The sequence below is a fragment of the Ambystoma mexicanum genome, chromosome 6p (genome assembly GCF_040938575.1).
Source record: "Ambystoma mexicanum isolate Mex_15411 chromosome 6p, UKY_AmexF1_1, whole genome shotgun sequence".
NCBI classification, from domain to species: domain Eukaryota; kingdom Metazoa; phylum Chordata; class Amphibia; order Caudata; family Ambystomatidae; genus Ambystoma; species Ambystoma mexicanum.
The window spans coordinates 370437930-370459449 of NC_090935.1; positions in this window are offsets into that span (position 1 = coordinate 370437930).

The following is a 21520-nucleotide window of genomic DNA, read 5'->3' on the forward strand; positions in this document are numbered from 1 at the left end:
GGCGGCTCGTTTGAATCTATGAAGTGGTGACCCGCCCCAGTGTCGTCCTTGGTGCTCCGACCCCTCCTTGACACCTGCACTCTGAAACACTAGTGTACGAGCGCGATACAAATAAAATATATCATATCTGCCGGGGGCCGAGAGAGGCTGGTGGGGCTGCGCTGAGTGACTGCTGTGCGCCTCTGGTGTAACCCCGGAAGCAGAAAAGTGAACGCTGGAGCGTTGCTGTGGGAGCGGGCCGGTCCATACCCACTACAGAGTGCAGGAATGAAGGACGCTGGGAGACCTGGCGTGTTGGGGCACAGCAGAGGGCGGGCGACCACGGGATCGCTGCCCTGCCACAACTATCCATAAGGTACTAATCTGCACAAAGCAACACTGGACATCGCTGGTAGCCCTGACTTAACACCTCTGGATGTAATGTGAAGTCCACTCTGAAGCCTGCTGAGAGGTGGGAGTAGCTCCCCCATTTTCGTGCCGGGACAAATCTAGCTGTTGTGAGGAGCAGTGGCATCTGGAGGGACAGGTGCTCCATTACAGATAACCTCGCTTTGAAGTCCCAAAGGCAGGGCTAGACACCAGTTACGGAGGTCCAGCATCTGAAGCTTCATTGCAGGAGATAGCGCAAGGCTGGTGGTAGGGCGCTTTAGCAGGAGGGCTCAAAGACTTTGCCATGTCAATGTATGCGTGCTGGGCACCAACACCCTGACTTTTTCCACGGTGGGACAACCAATTGATGAGACGGCTGACTTGACTTGCCCTATAGCGATAGCTGCAGAAGCACCCCTGTTGAGGAGACCCCTCATTCCTGTCCCTTCCGACTGTCATGACTGCTCCAGAAAACTGACATGATGGGAACTCCACATCGTCCGAGGCCCTTGAGGCAGCTTCGTTATTTGGTCTGGAGGGGAAGTAGGTTAGCCAAGGTATCCCCGCCCACAGTCGGCTGAGCCTGCCCAGTTCCTCCCACATTGGCCGGTGGCGAGCACCTGGGACCCAGCCAGGTGCAGGAATAGCCCCCTGCCAAAACAAAGCAGGGAGACAAAGGCCATGCTACCATGTGCTGTCAGCGATAGCGCAGGTCCATGCGCCAGAGATGGCAGGGTACCGGGAAGACTGGCTGGCCACCAAATCAGCCCAGTAACTCCTGTTGGCGGATCCCAAACAAGAAATACAGAGCTCAGGGAACAAGCTTGCGAAGTCTATAGCAGAGATGAATGATCATGTGCAGTCTACAGAAAGGAGGCTGGATGGCCTGGAGACAGGATACTGCGAGCAGAGCAAGAGCAAATATAGCTCCAGCAAAGACTATTCACAGTGGAAAATCACATGGAGACAATTTGGCTTCACCAGGAGGACATATAAAACCACTCCTGATGTAATAAAGTCCCCATCCGGGGGATCCCCCCTCCAGGTGAAGGACCAAGAGCTGGAGGAGTATGTGCGAGTGCTCTTTTGCGACTTGCTAGACCTGGGAGATGAAGAACTAGTCGTGGACGAACCCACAGAGTGTACTCATCTGTCCAGGTCTGGAGGAGCCTACACCCGGATATGTTGATGAGGGTACACTTTTTTAGTGATGCACACCATAAACGGTTCTTTGGGAGAAAAATAGTAAGTTACATAGGTCAAACAAAATGACAGTCAGGACGTTTGTGGAAAGACATGGGAGAAGGCTTATGAGCTGCCTGGCCCTCAGGAAGAACACCCTAGCCCTAGCAGGGGTTCCTGTCCCTAGATGGCGGATGGTACAACGCCTATCTAAGCGGGATAGGTAGGCGAAACTGTCCCTAAACTTAATCAATTGTGTGTGAGGAGATACTGGCTGTTTACAATTTAACTGGAACAGCAGCAACCTGACAACAACCACCTTGGGAGTTTTTAACTAGGAGTGTGGTAATTATATCTCAGAGAAATAGTTGTATAGCTGACGAGTAATCCGTAGTGCCTTGGGAATTTCAACAGTATTTTATTCACCCTAAAGTCCACTAGTTACCACATCTCGTTGGTTGCATGGTGAACATACAAAGAATTAAAAGGTAATGCCCATATATAAGGGGCAAACTAAAAAGCTCACACTGGGTGAGTAAACCCAACTAGGAAGTACTCCCTGTAATTTCTGGGATTATCTAATTGGTTATGGGGGACCATAACCAAATGGGTCGACCGGTATGGTGCCCTATGGTTCGACCATCTTCTTCAGGACTTGTAAATTGTTAATGTGATCAATAAGTCTTACAGCATGACTCAGAATGAGACAGTTAATGCAGGCTGCTCCGTCCCCTCAAAGATGCCCACTTGTCGTGTGAGGCAATCAACACAGATGGCGGCCGCCTTAGAGCTACACCATACATTCTCCAAGGACCACATCCTGCAAATTCCAGCAGCACGTCCAGTCCACGTGAATTTCTGACATCTGTGTTGATTGCCTCACATGACAAGTGGGCAAACGAGTGAAAGCAGAGCCCCGATACTGAGGAGACACGCTCCTCCCAAGATATGCCTGATGTGGAGGATCGCCCTCACCCGAATGGCTCACAAAGAGCCCCAAAAAGCCAGAGAGTGTCCTCCAAGAAGAGAGCCCGCAACGACTGGGAGTCCGTTGATTTTTGGTGCTGATGACTGAGGTTATACTAATCCAGTCCCTCCCTTTAGGAGCAGTGGCGTAACAAAATGTGGGTGGGGCCCCCCTGCGAGCCATGCTGAGGGCCCCTCCCCCCAACTCAGCAACAAATGACGGATTGTGCCACTCTCTGGGCCGGCCTAGATGGTCACGCTTGCGTAATACACACGAATGTGCTGCTGAAGGGGTATGCCGCACACTGCACTAGAAGAAAGATATAAATATGTGTTTTAATGCACTATACAGCACACATTCTGAGTAAAATTGGCTATAAAGCCACAATGTTTGCAATTGTTTTGTAGAGTAACACCAATCCAATACCTGCAAGTCACCAGACCATCTTAAGTTTCGAAAGCAGCTCAAAACATTTTCTCCTCTGCTTTCTCTCTCTCCCTCCCTCCCTCCCTCCCCTGCTGACTTACCTGTCTGCTGTACTGACCGGTTGCTTGGCTACCCTCAGAGTCTGAGTCCAGGCTCTTTCTTGATTGGTCACCCTTGCACTGTCTCTGTGCCTACAATGCACTTTAGGGCTGTAACTAACACTGCAGCCTCTTGTTCTCCTTGCACTTCCCATAGCCGCGCTGCCCTGGCTGCACTTACTCAGAGCATTGCAGCCCTGTTTTCCCCTCCCCTCCCCCTTGTACTTCTCATTCTCGCAATGACACAAGGCCTAGTGTGATCCATTTGTCTTGTCCTCCCTCTATCTTCCCTCCCTTGTCTTGTCACACATAGAAATACTTGTGTACAGGTGCGTTATAAATGACATATCATCATTTTATCACAGATGCCCAGAAAAATATACAATGCCACAGTAAGAAATGGCTAGACTGGCAGCACCCAAATGCCAATCTAGCCAGGTAATTACACTTTGCAGGACTGCTTTATCAAAAAATCCCAGTTAAAAGAAAGTCATACCAAACTGAGGAATGACTAGACTGGCTTCACCAAAATGCCTCTCTAGCCACTAATGCCACATATCATGCCTAATTAGCCTGGACATGGACAGCCATTATGATTTATCGCACAATCCTGCCCCACACCACGCATCCCCTCTCCCTCCCACCCCCTACCCCAACCTCCAAAATCAGCTCCTTGGCCAAGAATTACCTCCACGTCCCTCTTCCTTTTCCCAAAGCTTACGTATGAAGCTCCTTGCCTCATAGCTAAGTACTGGGATGAGGAAGAGTGGGACTCGGAGTAATGAAGATTACATGTAGCCAAGTCAGGCATTACCTCCATGTACCTCTACCTCATTCCAGTACTTGTGTGTGAGGCACAGTGTTTCATACACAAGTACTGCCTCATACATAAATACTGGGACGAGGAAGAATAGGGCAAGGAGTAATCAAGGCATTAAACACAAGTAATGGCGCAACAACATTGAGTTGACTGGGCTTCACCACTTGCCCCCCGCCCCCTTAAATTTTGGGCTATGTTGACTCGACCTGGATGAACTTCAGAGCAGTTGCCGGACAGAACAGTACACCGAAGTTAAACGGCACCTGGGTTTTGCTGTTAATAAGGGCCCAGAAATTACCAATGTAAAGCATTTCATTGTTAGTACCTGCATTAAAATGCCAAATGTTTTAGGCAATTGAAATCGCGATCTGGGTCTAATACTTGCATGACAGGCGAAATTATTCTGTTGCAGAAATAATTTTTTTATGAATGCAGAGTGAATTCAACAAGAAAGTTTTTTAGCAAAAAAGTGGGGCCCCCAGGAAATGTGCTGGCAGGGCCCCCAGCACCGCGGGGCTGCAGGAGCACGTTACACCAGTGTTTAGGAACTCGCTGATGAGCGGGCAAAACAAGGGCACCTGAGTAGGCCGCTGGTAAGAGGGCATGATGTTTGTCGTCATGTTCAGGTTGGGTCACGATGTTGGATGTTAATTCTAAACTGAATGTGGGGGGCGTGGCTACAGGGGGTTATAGGTCAACGGATCAAATAAAAAGGACCGAATGGTCAAAGGATCGATTCAAAAGGACCGAAAACAAAGGATCAACATTTTTTTTTTATTTTTTTTTTTTACTTTTTTTGGGGGGAGGGAGGATCCCCCCCCATCCCCTGTTTTTATGGTAAAAACCACTTAAGTATATATATATATATATATATATATATATATATATATATATATATATATATATATATATATATATATATATGTATATATATATATAATAAAAAAAGAAAATTCAATCCTTTTTTTTCGGCCCTATTGTGTCGATCCTTTTACATTCGATCCTTTAACTGGACACCGCTACAGGGCCATGTAAGAGGACGTGCTCTCGGAGGAGCTCCTGCTGATCCTGGAAGAATCCGTGTTAAAGGTGCAAATGCATGTGCCCCTGGTGGACGAAAACGCATGTGTAAGCACATGAGATTATAGTGTGTGGATGCAGCTGGTTGGGAGCCCACAGAATACAAAGGAGCAGATGTTTTGAACAAAACGAAGATTCCGTGACCTGAGGCATAAAATACAAAATGGCGGATGAGGGACAAAGGAATTGAGACGGAGGACCCCTGAACCCGATGCTAAGCTCGAGGAATGAGGAGCCGGAGCGCAAGCTAAGGGAAAGGGCGGAACACGGCTGCGGCACCGTTGGGCACTCCAGACTTATGGCAGTCCCGGCTGAAAATAAATGCAGTGTCAGGAGCGCAGCGTAACAGGGTGCGCCTGGCGCTCGGCCCGCGTGTGAGATGTGCTGCGAGCCGCTAGATCCTGTGACCCGAGCAGCGGAGAGACAAAGGCGCCCTATAGCTGGAGTCAGCGTTTAAACAAACCCGACTTATCAACTGAGGAGAGGGAGCCGCGGCTGTTGCAGCCAAACGCTGGGAAGCGCATGAAAAAGATACATTGTTGCACAGGCAGATGTCAACAATAAGAGCGGAGTCCGGCAGCAGTACAAGGAAATACTTCGAGTTCGCTGCAAACCTGGGCGGACTATAATGGGAAAAAGTAAAGCCCGGAACCCACGCAGGGAGGATCTTTCAGTGGGAAGTACTGCACGACCACACTGAAGGACGAAAGGTACGCGGTCCAAGTACTAAACCTCGGGGCTCCCGGTGGAACGAGGGCCCCTGCGGTGCCTGGCCCTGAAGGGAGGTGGACTTGGCAGGAGGCATCAGCCTCTGGAATGATCCGGATTGCAGTATGAGGGGTGGCAGCGCCTGCCCTGCATCGGCACAACGGCGGCGGAAGTGTCGGAGACCAGTGGGTGCTGGTACCGGCCGTGATGGAGCCCGTGGCGGTTGGGACTAATATTGGAGGAGTGTACAGATGCCCGGCGTGAGTAATCTCATCTGACACGGGGGCCCGAAAGGACAGTTGCTGTGCTTAAAACTCAGTGTGTAGCTGGTCTCCCGATAGGCATTCATTGAGCGCGGAGGTACGCGCGCCTGCATCTGTGTGCAAAACTGGAGTAAACAGGCCCGAAGCACCACAACACCCGCAGCAACAGAGCGGCACCCAGCAGGAAGCATTGGCGGAGGTGAGGAGGCTTGAGAGCTAGGACCCACGGACACAAATAAAATGCACTTGGGCCAGTGACACTGCACCAGACGCCAGGACGGAGCAGTGGGCTCGGCCTCCGGCGGTAGGGGATGTGAATGTTCATTACACAGTGCCGGGGCCCCTATACATTAAGCCACGAATGGCGGATACTTGGGGGCGTGCTCTGTGTAGCCTGCTCATGAACTGTGCCCGGTGGAAAGCGCTACGGACACCGCTGCCAGGCAGAAGCTACAGTATCTCGCCGGGGCTCGGGGCTGACGCGTGTGAGGCCAGCAAATACATGGGAGGACACAGCCCATTCCAGGAGGAGAATAGGCAGCCTGCAGATACCCCAGACAAAGCCTGACTGGGCACAGATACCAGGAACCGTCTAACTTTACTTGGGCCGGCGGGCTATAAGTGGCTGGGCTCCCCCACACGGTACTGTCACAGCACGATAACCAACAAACCCTTAAGAACAAAGGGCAAGCTGCCCACACCATAACATCGCCGGCAGCAGAAGGGGCCAGGAGCAAAGACAAAACTTCAGTGGGGGGCGCACACTATGGGCACGAACCAGGAGATCCTTGCCGCAATTGCAGATCTAAAAGTGGCCTGCGAGATCAAACTGGGACTGGCCATGGACTAATTGAAGGCGGCACTGGAGCTCAAAGTAGGGGCGGTACATGAAGAAGTGAACCTTCTTCGGCAGGATGTCAGGACACTGGCGGAGCGCTCGGGGGACCTATAAAACGAGATGGCCCCGAATACAGCAGACTGCGCAGCCCATAAATCGGAACTGCATTCCCTTGTGCAGCGCGTGGGCAATCTAGAAAGCAGGGCGGAGGAGGCAGAGGGACGCGCCCGAACAAATAACATTTGCATTGTGGGATTGCCGGAAGGAACCGAGGGGTCTATCCCTACGGAGTATATTGAATCTATGCTGTTGCAGGAGATAACCGGAGGAGTGTTGGCCCAGGGGTTTGCTGTGGAAAGAGGGTACAGGGCTCTGATGAGGAGGCCGCCGCCGGCAACCCCCCCTTGGCCGATGATAGCCAAGATCCTGAATTATCGGGAGCGAGAAAAAATTCTTGGATTCTTTCAGAAGGGCGGAACAATAGAAAGAAGGGCGGCAAAAATAACCGCATACCCCCAACTACACCTTGCAGGTGCAGCGCAGACGAATGAACTTTGGGACTGTGAAAAGAAGATTGCGGGAAACAGGACACAAGTATATGTTGATCTACCCAGCCAGGCTGAAGGTGTTCCACAAGAAAAACTCTTTTTTGAAACCCCGGAGGACACCATGGGGTGGCTGGACACGCAGAGCTGTCCCCAAGAATCGGGAATCCAGACAGGAGAAGGAGAAGATAAGTAACATGCGACCGCGGCACCTAGGGTGTCACAGACAGACACTGGGACTTGAATATAGCATTAGTCATGGCTTATGGGAAGAGGCTGCTTGGGCTATACATGCTTGCATGATCCGATAGTATTGAGGAACCTTGACAATAGTGCGTGAGTCCTACAGAGCCAACCCACGTACCCTCATAACGTATAGTTTAGTCAGGTCGCTGGTAGTCCGGTGACACCCTGCCGGGTTCCTGACCTCGGCACTCCGAGGCAGGACCAAACGCGGGGGGCCTGAGATCCAGGGATGGAGCTGGGCACTTGTTGGGTTTGGGCGGGGAAGGGGGAGGGAAGGGGTTGTGTGCAGTGGTTTGAAGTCGGGGAAAGGGGGGGGGAAGGGGAGTTTGTTGGGAATAGGAGGGGAGCGAGCCAAACTGTCATCAGGGGCGGAAGCCGAAACTGGGAGAGGAGGCGGGATATCAAATCGGGTAGCCTCAGAGTGGTGACCTGGAATTTGAGGGGCCTTAATAGTTATCTAAAGCGCAATAAAGTAATGATGTACCTAAGGAGGATGAGGATTGATATAGCATTATTACAGGAAACCCACCTCACTAGGGAGAAGCTGGAGGTGGTCAAGAAGAAATGGAGGGGGGAGCATCACGGGAGCTACATATTCAGCCTATGCAAGGGGAGTCATCATATGGGTGGCACCGCACTTACCTTTCAGCTGACTCGATCTACGATAGACCCAGAAGGTAGAATGGTATTAGCGCAGGGGATTCTGGAAAACCGGGAAGTGAGCATTATAAATTTATATGCCCCTAATCAAGATACAGCGACTTACTTTAGGACTCTATATGGCAAAATCAGCCCCTGGGGGCTGACGCGATTCTATGGGGAGGTGACTTCAACTGCACTTTGAACCCCAAAATGGACCGATCAGACGGCAAGCTAGATAAACCCACCCCTGCTGCTAAGGCGTTACAGGCCCTGCTGACAGACTAAGCTTGAATGTCTGGAGGCGGCTGCACCCAGCAGACAGGCAGTACTTACACTATGCCACGCCACATGGCTTGCACACAAGGCTGGATTATGTGTTTGCCGCTGTTGAGATAGTAGGAGAAATGGTGGGCGCGGAATATAAGGCTGGGTGCTTTCGGACCATTCCCCCTTGGTCCTAGAGTGGCGATACCAACCCCCTAGGGCGCGGATCCCGATGTGGAAGCACAGAGCTGAGGCCCTGCAGGATTTGGGATTCCGGTAGGACCTGAGGGAGGCGATCACTGAGTACTTTGACATTAACACCGGCAGCGTCCAATCTGTGGGAACAGTATGGGAGGCATTCAAGGTGGTAGTGCGGGGTGTAACCATATCTAAATCCAGAGGGCTCCAAGGAGGTATAGCACAGGAATTTCAAGAAACGGAAAGGGAGTTGGAGGACATGATGCGTAAGGGCGGTGCCTCTCGGGAGGATGGGGAAAGGATGAGGTTGCTGCAACAAACCAGCAGTGAGCTCTGGAATAGACTATGCAAGCTGAACTATAAGAAATATGTGGAAAGACAGGATGCGGGAGGAGACGAGCCGGGCAGATTGCTGGCCTGGCTATATAAAAACGAGACACCACAACCTGTGATTAGAGAAGTTAGAGATGAGGAGGGCCAGATTTGGGATACTCAAGAGGGAATAAATGAAGTGTTCCACAGATACTATAAATGTCTGTATGAGGACGTGGGGGAAAATAGGGATCAAGAGATCCAGGAAACACTAGAAGACATAGGATTGCCCTCCCTAGACGACTTGGAACGGGCAGACCTGGAAGCCCCAATCACTGCAGATGAACTAGAGACAGTGATCCAGCACCTGCCCACATGCAAAGCTCCGGGGTCGGATGGGCTCCCCAGTGAATTCTATACAACGTATAGACAAGAGTTGCTCTCGCCACTACTGGCCATGCTTAATGAGGCGTATGAATGTGGGGGCTGCCAGAATCCCGACAGGAAGCGGTGATCATCCCGCTTTTGAAACCAGGCAAGCCAAGCACAGACTGTGGGTCATATAGGCCCCTTTCGATGCTCAATCAGGACAGTAAAATCCTAACAGCTGTGCTGGCTAACAGGCTTAAGCGAGTCATAGGCAGACTGATACAACCTGACCAAACGGGCTATGTCCCTGGCAGAAATATAACTGACAATCATAGGAGACTACATCACATTATTGACCAGACAGAGAAAGACCCCAGCGAGCTGGCAATTGTCTCGCTGGATGCGGTCAAGGCCTTTGATTCAGTGAGGTGGCCTTGGTTGCTGGCAACCCTGAAATAATATGCGATGGGGCCGGGGTATCTGAGATGGGTCAAGATGTTGTACAGCTCCCTAATTGCAAGAGTTAAAACGGGCGCTATAATTTCAGATAAATGGCAATTTAGCAGGGGTATTAGACAAGGATGCCCCCCCCCCCCCGGCAAAATTGGCAGGTTTGGTGGCCCGGCGATACAGAAATACCCTAGGTGCGGGGGAGGAGGAGGCTGGGTTGCTGCACATGTTCTGGGCTTGCCCGGAGGTGGGTAGGTTCTGGACAGAACTGAAAACACGATTAGCAGATAGAGGGGTTGCGCTGTATGTGGAGTCGGCTTGGGCATGTATGCTTGGGGGTTTTACCAGACCATGTAACCTGAGGCACATTAGAAAGATAAAGGACCTGGCCTACAGCTTGGCCAAACAGAGAATTGCAATGTGCTAGAAAGCGGCCCATCGGCCCAGAATTGATATGTGGCGGGCAGACCTTTTAAAGTGGGCAGAGGCAGAAACGGCTGCCTGGTATGAAGCAGTCACTGGGGGCGGGGGGGGGGGGGAGCAAGAAGAGGTGGGTCCCCTAATAGCATAGAGGCAATTTGTGGCCTCAATGGTGGGTTCCTCCCAGGCCGACCACAGTGATGACACGGGAGAGATGATGGCAGTAGACACGCCTGAAGATGTACAGGTGGATGACATGGGTACAGTGGCTCAAGTTAGTGGGGTGGGAGGGGGGGGGGAACTGAAAGTGTTATTCTGTAATGTAATGTTTGAAGCTTAATCATGAACGTCCTAATTGTTTGTAATGTTTGGAGTGTTTATAAAATAATAAAAATTGTTTTAAAAAAATAATTCTAAACTGAATGTTGGGCAGTTCATTATTGTGAAGAGGGCATGCAGGGAGGACATTCCTGGATAACGCCGATGGTGAGCAGGTGTTTGTGGGATTCGCAATTGATGGGCTCCTTTTTCAGGTCACTAACTTGTTTGGGAGCGAGAATTGTGTTTAATCATAGGGGAATGGTAAAGCTTCCATTTTCTCCTGGCACTTGGCTGAGTCACACTCCTTTAGATACATCACTACTGAGCAGCAACAAGGTTCCCCCTGTCAGCGGTCGAGATTATAGGGTATATCCAGGCCCCACACCCACCTGTAGCACTCATGCACAAAACACACACAATTGGGGTCACCCCTGATCTCTCCTGCTTCACTCTGAACGTGCAGGGACTTGATTCATCTATTAAGAGCAAGGCCGTCCTTCAGAGGCTAGTGACGCTTGCTCCCAACATTGTCTTTTTTCAGGAGACTCACCTTCTCCTGGAGGATAAGCCGCGCCTGGCCCACCAGCTTTACCCCCCCCCGTCCTTTTTTGCTACGAGCGGTAGTAAGACGAGAGGGGTGGCCATACTAGCCAAGAAAGAGCTCCCAATGAGGGTCTTGTGCGTGCTGAGGGACTAGGAAGGCAGATTCCTTGTGTTAAACACTAAATTGGGGGGTCAAAAGATGTCCATGGTTTCACTATATGCCCCGAACTCAGGCCAGGAGGCCTTTGACGCACTAACCAAATCTTTACTAGGTTTCTCTGAGGGAGAACTAGTCACAGCCGGAGATTTCAACAGCATGGTAGACCCCAGCAAAGATAAAACCCTACCCCTGACAAGTGCAGACAAATGTAATTTCTTGGTCCTGACAAAATTATTGAGGCACTGCTCAGTGATAGTGACCTGGGGATTTTTCCACTCCGTGGAATGGGACTATACATTCTACTCTCCGGTACACCAGGGACATTCTAGGCTGGATATGGTGCTGGTCTCCAGATCCAGGAAGGCCAGCAGCTGATGGTATGGTGTTTCAATGATTTCCTTCTAAAAGACATAGCTATGAAAACACACATATCTGACACTTTCGCTAACTATCTTGCCAAAAACGACACGGGAACAACGGGCCCGCATGTGGTCTGGGACCTCCAAGGCGGTCCTCCGAGGCACTATAATCGGCTACTCAGGGGCGTACACTAAAGCTTGGGAAGCCAGGGAGGAGGAGCTAGAGAGCGAAGTATGCCAACTAGCGGCCAATCATTAAAGGATGCGCAGATCACTGAAAGAACTTACGGGTACGGTGGTGCAAGCTCTACTCTCAGCCCGCCAGTACTATTACGCAAGAGGTAACAAAGCCAATAGAATCTTGGTGGTGAAATTTTGCAAGCGTGATCAGCGCAACTTCATCCCAGTCCTGAAGAATGGCAAGGAAAAGAGTGTCACCCAGGATGCAGCCAAATTGGCGCTCATGGAAATCTACTTTAGGGAGATGGGGGCCAGGATTCCTGTGGATCAGGGCCAGAAAACACATTCTATAGCCAAGGCGGGGCTCCGATAGCTGTCAGCCGAAGATAGAGCAGCGCCCGAATCAGAGATTACCAAGCAGGAAGTCCAGGGGCCTATTCAGAGCATCCCATCCGTGGGCTGGCGGCTTCTCAACCGAATTCTATAAAGCTTTTGCATCAACAGTGACACCCCACTGAACTGAATTGTTTAATACCTTCTTAAGGTTGAGGACAGTCTCGGAACCCATGGCAGAATACACTACCACGCTCATTGGCACTTTTAACGTAGATGCAAAAATCTATGGTAAAATCCTGGCTTGTAGGCTGACCAAGGTTCTTTCCCAAGTTAATTGATCGGGAACAAACAGGCTTCATAGTGGAGCGTGGCGCACATGACAATATCCGCAGAGTCGTAGATGTAAAAGTGGCTAAAAAGGAAATCCTGCAGTGCTTCATTCTGCGGTCCCTAGATAGACACCTGCAAGGCCTTCGATAGTATTGACTGGACCCACATGGTGGGGGTTCTGGGTAGCTGCAACTTTAGCCCGAATTTAATCCAGTTAGACATGGCCGACTACGGGCGTGGCTTGGCGCCATGGTGAACGGTCGGGTCCGGTGAGAGCTCTCGGCCGCGACCACGTGTTTACCAGCAATGCCCCAGTAAGCTCAGGTTTTTGCAAATAAAACCATGGTCCTGCAGAGCCGCGAGGCTTCGACACCCAATGCCTCTACTTTCGCCGCCCTGAACTGGTGAGGGACCGAGTTGATGCTATAATCCCCCAGCGAGCAGCTCCGGCTTTAGCGGCAATCCAAGATGGCGGATAGCAGTCCGGCGTAATCTGGCCTCCTAGCCAGCACCTGAGCCGAGTGGGAGCTCTGATAGGGACAGTTCCGTATTGAGCTAACTCCTCGCCTTGAACTGGCAGGTCCCGGAGCCTGCCTATACCTCCGCCTCAGGACGCTGCAGTAGCATCGAAGCGCCCAACCACTAAAGCAGCGGACACTTCCTCTACGCGGAGCCATGTGGATCCCCCCTACCCTGGAGTGGGAGGACCAAAGCTTCGGGCCCAGAGGCCAAAAGCAGCTGCGGAGTGGCTCACGTTAAATGGAGCGGCAGTGTGAAACCTCTCCTCACGGTCTCTCCAAGCCAAAAGGACCTCCCCCTCCCCCCTCAGCCGGAGGAAACTCCAGCTCCCAGGGCGCCCGCCATCCTAGCTACAGCGTGACCCACTGCCTCCAGCAGCCGCGGAATCCGCATGAAACCTGCGGCCACCATCAGCCCGGCTGGGACTGGAAGCTCGGGAGTCCCCTCCCTGCAAAACACTGCCAGCAATGACTCCTGGAGCCCGAGAGAGTCATATCCTCGGACCACCCTGGTGCTGTGGAGGCGGGCTCCGGCTCCTTGAGGAAGGTAAGGCGGCACCTGCCACATTACGGGGGAGCCCCCCAGTACCCACCCTAGCACAAACCCCTCTGGGAGTGAACTGGATCCTAAATCCGAAGGGGAGGCCATATCCTTCCACCCACATTGAGTCCGCTCTCTCCAGAAGCTACGCAGCCAGCAGAGAGTCTATCCTCCTGAGGACGGCCACGGCCCTATCATCTTCCACCACCACCACTACCACTACTGCCGCTGCCGATGCTCCAAGCTACAGAGAACGCAGTAGGCGGCCACCCGCCCGGTCCTACACCAAAGTCTCCTCTCAAACCTGCCAGGCCAGGCAGCTAGGGCCAAGAAGAAGCCTCTAACTTCTCATAACAATCCACCCCGGGTGGGGGGCGTACAGGCGCCAGCAAAAGGCACAAGGGGCAATGCCCAGGAAACAGAAATCAGCCAAACAAACGGACATTGCAACCTTGCTGTCCACCAACATGGGTGAAAAATCTAAGAAAGGGGAGCGAAATGACACTTCAGGTGCCCCCCTCTCCCCCACCGGAGCACAACACGGAGCCGCCAACCCAAGCAGTAACAAAGCGGCCCTCAAGGAGCTGCTCTCTGCCATAACGAAGGAGTACCAAAAAGGGACAGAAGAACTAAAGGGCAGAATCTCCTCCCTGGACAAGAGAGTGGGGCAAGTCGAATCTAGAACAGAAGAAATTGAAACCACCCTGACTGAACACAACTTTGAAATAGGAGAAGGGGCAGATAGACTTGCTGTGCTGGAGGCCAGATGCGAGTCCCTCAAGAACAAACAAGAAGAAGCTGAAAATAGGTCTAGGCGCAACAATCTACGCTTCAGAGGAATCCCGAGTTCTGTCCCCGACGAAGAGCTCAACGCTTATGTCAATGACTTATTTTGCTTCATCATAACGCTCCCAGACGGAGCTCCCCTGGAACTGCACAGGGTCCATAGAGTCAGAGCCAGACAAAATGCAAACGTCACGCCGTATGTCCAAGCAAGAATTCACTTCTATAATGTAAACTAAGAAATCATGCAGGAAGCCAGAAGCTTGGCCCGGATTAACTTCCGAGACGCCGAAATATCCCTGTATCAGGACTTAGCCTCGACCACCCTCGCAAAAAGAAAAGCCCTTAAACCACTTGCCGAATGGCTGCGTGATCGGAAAAAATACCGCTGGGGCTTTCCCACATCCCTGCTCTTCAATTGGGAGGGCAGGTCATGGTCTATCTCCTCCCCTAGAGAAGCCGAGCGATTCATGAATCCGGAGAGCGAAGAGGGGTCCCTCCCCGAAGTTGCGGAGGCTCCTGGGAGATCCTGTGGAGACCCCACCAGAACCTGGACCAAGATTCCTGGCCGCCGCAGACCTCGAGGCCCCCCGGGCAAGTGAAAAAGGGACAACAACCGCTGAGTGGGTAGTCTAGACCATTCGAACAACACGCCCCTTCCTGGCCAAACTATCTACCTCCCAAGAGGGACAACGAAACACCTCAAGCCGCCTCCACCAATCAGGTTCTCTAACCTCAACCTGAATGCTTACTGGCCAACGGAAGAGGCAAGGTTTGCCTCCAAGCAGAGTTTACACACCGGTCCGGCCGAATGCTGGTCTGGGAACCTTGTTGTTTGGGGGTGGGGGGAGGGGAGAGAAGGATGGGGGGGGACGAGTAGGAGATGATATCTCCACAAAGAGGGAAGAACGGAGGAACTCAGCACCGGAAGACAAGGAACAAGAAATCTTCAAGGAAAACTATGAACCAACCTAAAAAAGACTCAAAAGATAGGCTCGCTAGAAAAAACCTTAACTATCACAACCTGGAATGTGCAGGGGCTTAATTCACCCAGAAAGCGGAAATCAGTGGAACACAAACTAGAGCAATTAACAGCTGACATTGTCTTCATCCAGGAAACCCACCTGATTGCGGATGACGAAAAGCGACTAAGGTTCCGGCGCTACCCAAAATGCTACTTTGCCTCTGCCACACAGAAAAAGAGAGGCGTCGCTATATTGCTAAGCCGAGATCTCACACTAACACAGATCACCATCAAAAGGAGGGCAGATTTCTGCTTCTGAAGGGCCTCCTAGTCAAACTACCGATCACCTTGGCGGCTATTTATGTGCCAAACAAAGAACAAGGCCAATTCCTTCACAACCTCCTCCCAACTATCACGTCCTTCTCTGGGGGCCACTTGCTAATTGGAGGGGACTTCAATCTCACTCCGGATCTGAGGGTGGATAAAACCCTCCCAGCCTCGAGGGAGGACTTCGGTAAGTCCCTGGCCCTAGCAGAACTCTTGCGGGAAACCGAGACAATAGACATATGGAGATTCCACAACCAGGGAGAAAGGGACTACACTTTCTTCTCGCATGTGCATAAAGGCTACTCGCGGATCGACCTCTTGCTAGCTACCAACAACATGGCCACCTGTCTAGAGAATATCCAAATTGGACCAATCGCAATCTCGGACCGCGCGCCAGTCACAATGGCGCTGCTTATTCATGGAGCTCCAAAACCTAATCAGCGGCAATGGAAACTGCAAGACCACATCCTTACCGACATATCGGCCAGCTCAGATCTCACAGAGGCGATTCAGAATTACTTCACCGAGAACACAACCCCTGACTCCTCAACGGCAACAGTGTGGGACGCCATGAAACCGGTGATCCGAGGGGTGGCGATGGATTTGACAGCTAGACTCAAGCGCCAACACCTACTGAAGCAACAGAAGCTCGAGGAAAGACTCACAGAACTGGAAAACAAGCTCAAAAACCACTATGTGAAAACAACACACCATGAACTAAAAAGAATTAAAAGAGAGCTTGAGATTCACCTAGCAGACCGAGCCGCCAGGGCATTAACTTATACCAAACAGTACTATTACCTGAACAGTAACAAAGGGAACCGGCTCCTAGCACACAACTTGGCATAAAGCACTCTATAAACAAATCAATCAATCAAATCAAACTGAAGAAGCTCCAAACCAGGAACCACATCCAAACCCTGCAGGACAAGAACGGCTCCTTACACCATCTGGACCCTGAAAAACTAGAGTTAATGGTGCAGCACCACAAAGAAATCATGGCAGGGCCTGCGACGTCCACCGCAGCCATCACTCAATTCCTGGCCCCAATCCCAAAGACACAGCCACTCCCACCACTCTCGGACCTGGAGAGCCTCATCACCGCTGACGAAGTCAGCGAAACGATCCGTCACCTGAAAAACACAACACCCGGTTCAGACGGGTTATCAGCAAAATTCTACAAAAAGTTTCCTCACCTGCTAGCACCACAGCTGGCAAATCTATTCAATTCATTCCTCTCCACTGGCTCCACAACGCCGTCCATGAACGAGTCAATAACAGTACTGATCCCTAAACCCGGGAAAGACCGAACACAATGTGCATCATATAGACCCATAACGCTCCTAAACAACGATGCGAAAATATTTGCTAAAATCCTAGCAAACCGGCTGGCCCCCTCCCTCCCAGAGCTCATCCATCCGGACCAAGCAGGCTTCATTCCGGGCCGGAGCACCGAAGACAACATCCGCAGAGCCATCAACATCATTGATTCAGCGAACAGACTGGTCTCAAGGCTTGCAGTCCTCTCCTTAGATGCGCATAAGGCATTCGGCATGCTCGACTGGGGCTATGTGGAGGAAACTTTAAGGCACTTTGGCTTCGCCCCAAATTTTGTAAATTGGGTCCTAGCCATCTACAAAAGACCTTCTACAAACCTACGCCTCAACGGGGCAAAATCTGGTAGAACAAACATAACCAGAGGCACGAGGCAGGGATGTCCTCTCTCCCCACTGATCTTTGCCCTATCAATGGAGCCTTTCGCGGAAAGGGTCTGCCGAAATCCGTCAATACTCGGCCTAACGATTAAAAAAGAATCCTACAAAATCGCCTTATACGCGGACCATGTGCTCCTCACACTCACCAGACCAGAAGTATCAATAAGAGCCCTACAGCAAACGCTTGAAGAATTCCGCGTAGCATCAGGGTTCACAATAAACATCTCCAAATCAGTAGCACTAGATATTAATATCCCAAGAAAGTCCAAATCTCACCTCAAAGCGGAGTTCCCGATCCCTTGGGCAAGAAGCAGCATCAGCTATCTAGGGGTTCAAATACCCAACAAATCGGAGAAGCTGTACAAGACAAACTTCCCGGCACTCTTTAGAGACCTGAAAAATGACATCAACCGCTGGAAAAAACAAGAAATCTCCTGGTTTGGCCGAACTACAGCGATAAAAATGAATCTTGTCCCACGGCTGCTATACTACGCTCAAGCTCTGCCGGTGTTGATCAGGGAAGAGGCCCTACAAAAGCTGCAAGGAGAGATTCTGAACCTAGTCTGGGAAGGAAAGAAGTCTCGCATCCCGAAACGCATCATGCTCCAAAGTGCCGCCTTGGGCGGCCTAGGGGTCCCAGACGTAACAAGGGACTGCCTCGCTGCCCAGCAAGCCCCGGCCTTTGCCTGGAAGCTCCTCGCCAACCGGCCTCAGTGGTTACAACTGGAGGAAGATTGGAGCCAGATCCCGCTGGAATCCCTGCCCCACTCCAAAGAGCCCAAAGGGGCCCAGGTCCCGGGTCCCCTACCAGCAACAAGAAACACGGTTGCCAGCTGGAAAGCAGCAGCCCGCCGGTGGAAATGCAGAGGCACAATGGGCCCCCTCACGCCAATTTGGGACAACCCCGACTTCTCCCCCGGAATCTCACCAAACCAGTTTGTGGAGTGGCAGGCTGGGGGCTTAGAAACTTTGTCTGATTTCTTCAAGAATGCCCTCCCTTTAAGCTTCGAAGAGTGTAAAGTTCAGTTCAAGATCCCGGAAACAAAGGTTCCGCTATACGCAGCTGAGGAACTGGCTGTCGAATCCCCAAGGCAGCAAACAGGGTAGCAGAGAGCTAAAGGCATTGGAACTCACCCTCTCAACAAATCCCCCGAAAGGGAAAATATCCGCACTGTACAAAATACTAGACAGAACAGATCCCACTAAAAAAGAACCGTATATGGTGAAATGGGAAGGACACATCGGAAGACCAATCGAACCAGAAGAATGGCACCACATCTGGTCCCACCACTGAAAAGCTCAAAATGCTTGACGAACAAAGAAAATGCGTTTAAAGTTTGCTACAGATGGTTCAGAATTCTGGTAATCCTAAAAAAATGTAACCCGGCCATTCCTGCTCAGTGCTGGAGGGGGTACCCGGACCCCGGAACCCTATTCCACCTCTTCTGGTCGTGCCCGAAAGCCACCCTATTCTGGAAAAATATCCTGGATCAAATTAAAAGAATTACCGGACTCAACATCCCCTGGGACCCAGGGATTGTGCTACTGGGGGCAACAAGAGAAGGCCAATTCCCCCTAACCGGCAGCCTGGCGGACCTCTGCTCCCATCTCCTTACAGCCGCCAAAATCACCATCGCCAGACTTTGGAAAAACCCGGAGGGCCCATCCACGCAGATGTGGTGGTCCAAATGCTGGGAAATCGTCGCAGCTGAGAAAGTCACAGCCATCAGATTAGGCAATAAACCCAAATTCGAACGCATATGGGCCACCTTTCTGGACTATGTGCAGCAATTCCCCGGGGTAGCGAGGCAACCCCCAACCCTACGCTGGATGGAAACCCAAGACTGAAAAGAACGAAACAGAACCAGGCCGGAGATGCGACCGAGTTCCTCCACACCCCTGAACCGTAACAAACCATTAGTCCATTCACCTCAACCCCAAAGGTCCTGCGTCAAATTACTCTGCCTAAACCCAGCGAAAGTGTCACTTCGAACCCTTGAAACTATCTCCTTGTCGAAACAGCCAGTTATCTGTTCCTAATGTGCACACAGCTCCTTGTCCCTTGTTCCCCTTCCGCCTCCTCAGTTGTAGTTGACAACTTTGTTTCTGAAGAGAACGCAGGCTTGACTAAGACTTAGCCACACAAAGTGCGGTTTTCTTCTACTTAATGTTTTTAACAAGTTGGTAAAGCATGCAACAATCACAGAATCTGTATGACTTGTTATGCCAAAAACAATAGAAATAATGTTGGAAAAAAAAAAAAAGACATGGCCGACTACAAAGCTCCTAAAACGAGCATAAATGTTATTGGTCAGTTATCCCAGTTAATTTGAGCATAGCGGGGCACGAGGCAGGGCTGACCACTTTAACCCTGCTGGAGCCATTGGCTCAGTATGTTCAGAACATTCCGCTGATCCCCGGGGTAACCTTGTGGGGCGCCACACACAAAATGGACATGCTTTGTTTCCTGTCTGAATCCCTCGGGTCGCTACCTGAACTTGCAGGGGCCAGAGATGTTTTTGGGTAGGTCTCTGCTTTCCGGATGAATAAGGATACATCCTTGGGCCTACACACCACAGAGACCCGCAAACCCATGCACAGGCTCAGGGAGAGCGCCGGCTACCGACGGGCATTAAACAAACTGCCATATCTGGGAATATCAATCACTGCCACTTTTCATTCCCTAGCGGGCGCCAACGTCCCCAGCCTAATAAAGGATACTAGGGAGCAATTAGCATGGTGGTATCAATAAGCAATCTCGTGGCTGGGCAGATTCCAGGCTGTAAAGAGGACCAGGGTCTCGAAACTTTTGATATGTTTTCCAAGGCCTACCCCTACAGGTGTGGGCGGGAGATCGAGGGGCTCCAGGGGCTCCTCACTAGGTTTATCTGGGTGGGTAGGCATCCATGGGTTCCGAAGAAGGCCCTGTTACAAGTACTGAATATGGGAGGGTGGGGCGTCCCATCCGTGTGAAACTATTTCCTGGCGGCTCAAATAGCCCTGGTACTGGATTGGCCATCAGACATGTGGACCTCAAGGTGGAGAGATAGAGCAAGCAGAATTGGTAACGGTTACATCATCTCCCATTCCTCGCGAAAGAGGCCACGGGTCGGGGAGGGAAAGTTTTGCTCACGACCGCCGTCATCATGACTTACTGGGACAAGGCGTACTGGCTTCTGGGGATCCCGAGGGGACTCGGCCCTCTCAGACCGGTTACGGGTAACCCATATTTTTCTCCAGGCATGGGCTGGGTAGCCTTTAAAGCATGGGAAAAGTACTCGCCGTTAAAACTCAGATCTCTTCAAAGAGGTGGAACCACTGGCATTCAGCGAATGCAAGGCTAAATTTGACGTGAGCGAAACAGATTCCCTTACATCCAGCTTAGACACTGGATTACCAACCCAGCAATCAGGACGGCGGCTGCACGCACCCCTAAGGGGCTTGTACTCGTGGCATGAGAAGGGAAGAAGTCGGGGAGGATTTCACACTTATATCAGCTTATGGGGAACCCAGAGAATGATAGCAAGAATATCTATATGATGAAATGGGAGCAGGACATTGGTTGGGAAATCCTAGAGGAGTCCTGGACTAAGATTTAGCGGCAAACACATACAAGCTCGAGGTGCACACAGATTAAAGAGGGAGCCATTCAGCTCTGCTACATGTGGTACCTCACGCTGGCAAGGCTCCACTGTATATTCCCCAATATGTTCGATCGTTACTGGCATGGGTGTGGGGAGGTGGGAAACATGCTGCATATGTGGCGCGTTTGACCGACATGTATATTAGTAAAGATATGCACGTAGCATCACCAACAGTTGCTTTAATTTCCCAATGTAATAAATATACAAGGCAAGAGTGACAGTGCACAAATGCACCTGTCACAATCCGTCCTTGGAATAAGAAGATCGAGAGTAGGTGGCAGAATCACGCGCCCATGCGCGATAGTGATTAGCAGTACAGAATAGGACATCGCGCGCACTTGCGTAAATGAGCAGCGCTCATAAACGCTACCACAGACGGCGGCAGCTCCTTTGGGAAGACAGCACGTCAAAACAGCAAAGCAATCAAGAGGTAAGATTGAGGGGAGTAGAATAATGTGCAGGGCTACATGAGGGCTGTAATTCAAACTTATGGTAGTAATGAATACAAACACTTAACTTAAAGAACACGTGCTGCATAGAAATACTTCCTACAGAGATGAACATACACTCTGGGGGATACAAAGCCAAACAGGTAGAGAGAT